Below are 8268 nucleotides of genomic sequence, written 5' to 3'. Positions count from 1 at the left end.
CAACGATAGGAGTGTGTAGCGCATCCATGTTCCAGCGGTGAAGTTCTTCTCTCTGCAGCGAAGTGAGACGCTTGGGGAGATACTCCTCATGGGCAGGCAACGGGTCACCTCTGCCCTTGCCTCCGTCTGTACGGGGAAAGCCAGGAGGACTGCGTGGTCCATCAACCATCAGAACCTCCGCTGCTGGATCACTATTGCCGCACTTGGATGCGGTCTCTGCGGAACCAGTCGACAGGTCGAACAGGCCGTAGAGGGATTCGTCGGGCTCGATCGCCGCGACTTGAGGGGTGGCCGACTGGCGGGCCACCGCATGCCTCACCCACCGCTGAAGCCTCGACCGACCGGAGCGCTTGCGCCGGCGGGAGACAGGGAGGGAGGATGCCACAGGAACCGTCCGGTATTGGGTCGACGGCTGCCGCAAGAGGACGTCGCGGACGCATGCGCGAAAGTGCGTCGTCCCGTGGACGGGGAGCGCGTTGACGTCGAGTGGAGCCTCCTGAAGCCAAGCGGAGTCGTCGGCGATGAACGTGAGCGCGCCGAGACGGATCTCACGGCCCTCCACCAAAACTCCGCCCGAAACCATGATGAAGGGGATCGGAAAAATCGCAACTTGATATTTGGGACCCACCTCAAGGTCATTGAGGAGGTCAAGTCTTTTCTATCTCACAACTTTGAGATGAAGGACCTGGGTGTGGCTGATGTTATCCTGAACATCAAGCTACTGAGAATTTCTGAGGGTGGAATTACACTTTTGCAATCCCACTATGTTGAGAAGATTTTGAGCCGTTTTGGATATTCGGACTGCAAACCTTCTGCAACACCATATGATCCTAGCGTGCGGATTCGAAAGTTCGAAGGCACGGCTGTAGATCAATTGAGATATTCTCAAGTGGTTGGTTCACTGATGTACCTAGCATGTGCTACTCGTCCTGACATCTCATCTGCTGTGTGCAAACTAAGCCGGTTTGTTTCCAATCCGGGAGATGTGCATTGGCATGCTGTTGAGCGAGTGATGTGTTATTTGCAAGGTACTGCGAACTATGGAATTCACTATTCTGGGTACCCGACGGTACTTGAGGGGTATAGTGATTCGAATTGGATATCTGATGCTGATGAGATGAAAGCCACAAGTGGACATGTCTTCACACTTGGTGGTGGTGCTGTTTCCTGGAAGTCTTGCAAGCAGACGATCTTAACCAGATCGATTATGGAAGCAGAACTCACAGCATTAGACACATCATGTGTCGAAGCAGAATGGCTTCGAGAGCTTTTGATGGATTTGCCGGTGGTTGATAAATCGGTGCCGGCTATCCTTATGAACTGTGACAATCAAACAATGATTGCCAAGGCTAAGAGTTCAAAGGACAACATGAAATCCACAAAGCACATAAGAAGAAGATTGAAATCTGTCAGAAAATCAAGAAACTCCGGAGTAATAGCATTGGATTATATTTAGACGGCTAAGAATCTGGCAGACCCTTTTACGAAAGGGCTATCACGGATTGTGATAGAAAATGCATCGAGGGAGATGGGTATGAGACCCACGTAAGTTGCCATGGGGGTAACCCAACCTATGTGATCGGAGATCCCGTGAATTAGGACCTGGGAAAACAATCCAGCGGTCAACTAAGGAGAGTATCCTTAATTAACCCACTCCGTTGGAGATGCAATAATACTCTCAATTCTGTAAGGCAGGCTGACTTTTGTCTTAATGTGTTCCAAAGCTTATGTAAGCAAGATGCTAACCTACAGAGCAATCTTTGGAGGAACACACCTATGTGAGCCCGACTGCTGGTCACAGTCTATGAGATTGGGTGATCTCTAGGAAGCTCATGAGAAGGTATGGAGTATGACTAATAAGCTCCACCCGTGGGGTTTAGCCTTCGGCAGCCACGTATCAGCGACAATAGGCGAAATTCTACACGCCAAACTGACAATTCAAGGCATAGTCCATTGTTCAGTTGTGAAGAAGTCTAATCCTATTGCTCTAGGTGGAAGTTCAACTTAACAGTCTCCACTGAAAATTCTGGTATATCAAACATTGTTTGGAACAGTTGACAAACCTATGTGCCTCGAGATCTGGTGGGGGATTGATGGATTATGGATGGGCTTTGGCCCATATAAGACAATAATCCCTAGTTAATCTCTAAGGCCCATGCATGTGTACGGCAAGTGGTGGGAAGTGTGGGAAGTTTAGTCCCATACTGCTACAGTAAGAAGAGTGAGACCTCTTTATAAGGGCTGCTCTACCACTTGCTATTGGGAGCTTGGGAATAGGAGTTGTACACGAGCGCTCCTCCTCCTCCGCCGCCTGCCTCGCCTCGCCTCGCCTCGTCACGACGCGCGCGCCGCGGGTTGCGGGAATGAGCCAAGCCGAAGCTTATTTTTGCCGCTCAGGAATGGTTAATTAATCTCGTATTAATTAACGAGTCGCTTGCGGAAGCGCCACTGTCCGAGACGTTGGACCGTGGGCTGTTCGCGGACTCGGTCGTGGGCCAAGCCCAGGCCCATCTACCTGACGGCCTATATAAGGAGGCGCTGGCCAGCGGAGTGTAACCTAGTTCAATTCACTCACTCCCTCTCGTACAACCCTAGCCGTCATCTACTGTTCCTCTCACTGTGCTGCCTCCGGCGATCCCATCCCGACGACCACGTGCACGATTGGTCGGGAGAGCAGGTGCCTCCGGAACCCTGTCGTTCGAGATCCTGCCCGGGAGAACGGCAATAAGGTTTTTGGGGAGCGTCTCGACGCGACTGCTCCCGATCCGTCCCCAACTCCGTTCGCCTCTGCTTCCACTACTTCCTCTGCATCGACACCATGGCCGACGACGCCGTCGCTAAGAAGAAGGCCACGGACGACGCTGAGGCTGCTGCTGCCGCCGCCGCGTTGGCCTGGCCAACCGGAGGGTATGATCTGTTCATCCCTCGTTTACTCGTACTTATGCTAGCCGTATATGTGCTGCTCATAGAAGGTTCGATTCTATGTTCTGTACGTGCTAGTATGCTTAGGTATTGCTATGAGGTGCATACCTTTTATGCCATGCTTACTGTTTACTCATGGATTAGATTAGTCGGAAAAGTGCTAATATTTCCAACATCTTGTGCATCGTTATTTCTATTACTCAAAAACATAAATGCGCGCCAACCTTTGGAAGAAAATGTTTTGGAATTACAGTACTCTTTGAGAGCAATAATTTGGGTTAGTCATGATATAAATTTGACAATGGACAGTGATTTGCTGAATCTTTACTGAAATAAGGATATAGTCTAAAACAATCAGAAATTGTACCAACTTATCTCAACAACAAAGGGCTATTTCTATCAGAGCTAGGCATTACCCCCTGTTCCAGCTGGATTGGTCAGTAAACAGGCTTGGTATTGTTAAACCTTTGTCGGTGATGCCAAGATGACATTTGTATGCACAAATCCAAGAGAAGCTGGCATAATATCTGAAGTGGTGCTGATGAGCCTAGGTTGAGAAGGAAGTTGCAAATCAAGCAACAATTTTAGGAGTTATGTTACACGTTTTAGTAGTTTTAATTTATGTATGTTATGTAATTCTGTTACTCTATAATCTATATAATATGGAAAATCTGCTCAATGAGATTGAAGTATGTGGTATGCAAGCTATGTGTGCCATGGCCTATGTGTTACTTTCATGTGTTCAACTTTTTCAATTTTATTCTCATTCATGATTCAAGGAAACAACTTTGTATGCTCAAAACTCATTTGATATTGGTTTCTTTGGGGTTCAAGTAATAATCTAGGTTTATTCAAAGATTGAATATATTTATCAATGTCTTTGGATAGGTTGCCTTGTTCGGTTTGCAAAATATGTTTAAGCTTGTTTTTACCTGGCAGGAAGGGCATTCAGCTATTGAGAATAATCTGTATAATTGTTAGGAAAATCACATCTTTGCACCAAAAGGGCAAAAAATCCACACGGACACCACACACAAGAATTAAATTAAAGTGTTGCGCTTCAGAGGTTCTGCAAAATACATTGCTCTTGTGTTTAGGCTCAATGACGCAAAATCAAGGGAAACACATAAGACACATAAGGTGGAGGTCAGCATATCTATATTCACTAGATTCCAAAGGTATTATGCTTTGGAAATCATGAGAGAGGTCCTCAATAAGATGGAAAATCATAATTAGTAGTCTCAGTTTAACACATTTTCTGAAGCCAGTTGGACTAAAATCATATGAAATCGTTTGCCTGAGTTCAAAATCTGAAATTTCTCTCTCTAGTAACATACAGATTTACTTCATTTTTCACAGACCACTGATTTCCTGAATTAGATCTTCTTTTTGCTACAATAGCCATCCTGCCACATACCTACTATCCAAGACCAAACCTCGTAGGCAGGTCGTAGCTTTGGAGCACTGAAGTGGATCAAGGAGCGACACACTCGGCGGCAGCGGTGCAGGATGGCTATGGTCCACCGTACCTTCCTTCCGTGCCGGTGCACTCACCGTGGAATATTCAGATCGGGGTTCTATCTGCATCACTGATCATGCCAAGTTACATATAGTTTCCTAGGCAAAAAAGATACATAATCATAATCGGAACATAGCAATCAGCGCACAAGATGACTGAAATTTTCAAAACTAAAAGACCAGTCCACATGATTTGATGAAGCACTCGAGCCATAAAGAAATCATCCTCAACACAATAGGATCAAACAAGTAGACATCCTGAACACAACAGAACATACATTAGCAACATCTCCTCAGGATTAAACAAGCACGCATCCTGAGGCACCTACATTGAGCTGGGTCTCTATTCAGGTCGCCTGATACATGTGTTTTTGAACTAGGACCTGTGAAACAACTACTCCTACAAAATAGTAGACTCTTGGGTCTCCAGCATTCACACAAGTGACACACAACTCACTGATCTGCTACACAGAACTCACATTTTACATGTCATGCAACACTTTTCTCTGAAACAATCCAACACATACACTATGTAATAAAACCAACACCAAGAGCGAAGCAACGGTATAGGTCTGTTGCTGGCAACCTTCTTCCATGACGCTAACACATGAAAACAGCCAAAAGAGAAACAAGAGAAAATTATCATGGAGACAGATGACTCAATTTCGGAAAGAAGGGGATTCCCATCAACTCGAGGCAGATTTCCACCCTGAAAATGAGATAGCAACAGTGAGAACTCACAGAAAAATCATTAGGGACACAACTTAATTATGGACCAAAATAGCACTTACAAGTTACAGCATGTCTATAAGACTAGACTGGGCGTGAACCAGACTTCCAATGGACAGATGGTCCCATAATGACCTCCACCTGACGGAAAAGCGGCCTCGAGCGTCCGTTTTTTCAGGTCATAGACCTTAACGCCGCTCCATTGGTTATGGCGATTCTCAAAAGGGTGGCGCTTTCTGAGGCGAGGAGTTGTGAAATATATACAATTTGGTTTTAGGTCGGGGAATTCTTTGGATGATAAAATGCCTGGGCTATTCTGCCCGACGAATGCCGCATGTCCCCGTAGAGCTTTCCCTGAGCTCTGTGCTACCCTTGTCTGACTCTTGAGGTCCAACCTGTCTATTTCAATCCTGACGTTGTTTGCACGGAGCGTGTCAAGAAAGACACGCACCTGCAGGAGATGACCCCAAGGTGTCGAAAGCAAGTACCTAGTGATAACTGGGTCGTCGAACATGTCGTTGTCATCCTCGGCAATGACCGTCTTCTTCCTCGGTTTGTCTGGTCCACCAAAGTCCCATGACTTCAATATCCCTTCCATTGTCACCGCATAGAACCTTCCGCGGTGGTAGATACAATCTGCAAAGCTATCCCCGCTTCTTTGGATCACTGAAACTTGTTGCCAATGGCTGTCTCCTATCCTCGCAAAAGAGAGCCTCTTGCCGTCCAGGTGGATGACCAGAGCGACGGCACAACAAGTGGACGGAGGACCGGACAGCACAACCTTGTCGTAGAAACACCTGCCGGGAGACTGCACACCATGAACATGTTTCGTCATGTAACACCCGTAACAATAGCCCACGATCTTCCCTTCGTCTCCGTAGACCCCCTCGATGCACGACGCAAAACCAGTGATTGGCGGGAGCGGGATCAACGCCGCGGTGAAGGGGTTATATAGCACGAGATCCGAGAGCTCATTTGCCATGATTAACCAGCCATTGGAGGCGCCGCAGCAGGCCACAGCCTGCCCCCTGGGAAAGCTGACCTGAAAAGTTCTATCAGGATCCAGTAGGTTGCGGAGCTCAGTAGTAGCAGCAGGATCCCATAACCCACGACGCACACGCCGCTGCTGATCCACCGCCGGAAGAGGCTCCTCCACCAAGGACACGAGCCATGGCGTCTGGCGATATGGGACACTGCCAGCGGCCACAGATGCAGAACGCCATGACGAGCAGACAGCACGGAAGGCGAGGGCCTCGGGGAGCTCGAGGAGATGCAGTATCCAGATGAGGAGATCGATGCGGAGGTCTGACCAGCCTGAACTTGCAAAAGGTCCTGCCATTGTGAAAAATTCACGTTATATTCTTTTAGGAAGAAAGAACATGTAATCAGATTGTATATAGCGAAGCAAACAAGCCCGTGTACGTTGCCCAGTCGGGCAAGGCCCCTTCCCTTTTCCCCTTGGAACTAATAAGTATACAATTCAAATTGGCAAACCGATTTGTACTGCCGTTCGGATTGACTGAGCCACTGAAAGAGCAAAACAAAAACTTTACAGCACAGCGCCATAGAATTGGCAGTTCCATTCATGCTAGTTAACTGACGGCCTAGATAATGAGCGAAGCAAAATCCATTCGAATTCAGAAGGAGGGTCCCATCAACATTTTTGGTAGAAACAGAGGGCTCAAGCTCAACACCCAGGTTCCGTTGAACAGGACCAAACCAACAGATTCATCTTGATGAGAATATTAATCCGTGCGATCTTTCTAACCGTTGAGCGACAGATTGCGGTAGGCTTACTTACCCATAGCAGTGGCCTTCGGGAATTCATCATCGAGGGAGATAGGAGGGCCAGATGTGGAAGTATTTACAATGGTCTTCTCCTCATCTGAAAGGAAAGAAAGGGGATCGGGATTAGGGGATGCCTGAAATCTCGCCGATTAGAGCGGCAGGGGGATGCTGCCACAACCGTGCCGGCGGCGTAGGTTGAGGGCTGCCATGTGCCATATGGGGTGGGAGGGTTGCTGGATTGCGGCGGCGTAGGGCGGGGGCTAGCCGGATGGGCAGGACGGTCAAGCTGAGGGAAATAGTACGGAAAACGCTTGTATTCGGGCGACTGATTCGGCGTCGCGTCGGTCGCGCGTAGTGCCGTTGGATGGCATGTGATCCGGTGGCTGAAACGTAGCTACCCAAATCATCCATCGGTCGGCTCATCATCGCAGCTCTACACCACTACCAAGCCTGAAGGCCGGTAATAGCCCAAGGCCCAAGAACCTGGCAAGATAGAAGGAGAAGGCGGAGCACGAAAGTGATGGCCAAATCACGAAATCACTAATTAAGGAGTACTTGTTGGAAAAAACACTCCACTTTTCCAGGTCGTGACAAGTGGCGCACATACAGCGTGCCACTTGTCGCAACCCGAGAGTTTTCCCTTTTTTTCGTAGATTCATTTATTCAAAATGTTTTGTCTCTTAAACCATGCGTCCAAATCTCGAACCGTTTCAATCATTGGATTCCTCGTGTCGAGATCTTCAAAATTAGATCCCATGTTGATAGGTTTTGATGAACTTTTTTTTTCATGAAAAAAAAACCGAACAAAAAAAACCACACGAAAAAACCGAACCGGGAGCACGGTTTTTTCCCTTTCCGAAAGAGACACGCCACGAAATCACAACCGTGCCTCTCGTGGAAGCAAAATCGTGACTCTTATGGAAGGAAAAAAACAAAAAACATGTTTTTTTCGTTTCCAAGAGTCACGGCCTCTCGCGAAAGCACAACCGTACCTCTCGCAAAAGTAAACCGTGACTCTCGCGAAAGAAAAAAAACAGAAAAAGCGTATTTTTTCCCTTTCCGAGAGGCACGGCCGTGACTCTCGCGAAAGCACAACCGTGCCTCTCGCCGATGCAAAAACGTGACTCTTGCGAAAGAAAAAAAAAATAGAAAACATGTTTTGTTTTTCCCTTTCCGAGACGCACGGCCATGACTCTCGCGAAAGCACAACCGTGCCTCTCGCGAAAGCAAAACCGTGACTCTCGTGAAAGAAAAAGAAAGAAAAAAAATGTGTTTTTTTATTTCCGAAAGGCACGGCCGTGACTCTCGCTA

General features: G+C 47.6%; 1 pseudogene across 1 annotated transcript; it reads right to left on the bottom strand.

Annotated features, from left to right (window-relative positions):
- Window positions 1-5522: 5522 nt before the first annotated feature.
- On the bottom strand, window positions 5523-7243 carry LOC125520768 (putative F-box protein At4g22660; annotated as a pseudogene). The gene is made up of 3 exons (XR_015611791.1): window positions 7136-7243; window positions 6971-7054; window positions 5523-6501 (listed from the first exon to the last, which is right to left on the bottom strand). The product of XR_015611791.1 is annotated as a putative F-box protein At4g22660 (transcript).
- Between the last annotated feature and the right edge of the window lie 1025 nt (window positions 7244-8268).

This window comes from Triticum urartu, chromosome 7A, assembly GCF_056163025.1.
Source record: "Triticum urartu cultivar PI428250 chromosome 7A, HENAU_Tu73, whole genome shotgun sequence".
Classification (NCBI taxonomy): Eukaryota; Viridiplantae; Streptophyta; class Magnoliopsida; order Poales; family Poaceae; genus Triticum; species Triticum urartu.
Note: the sequence above shows the minus strand (reverse complement) of the source record. Positions and strands in the feature narration are given on the sequence as shown.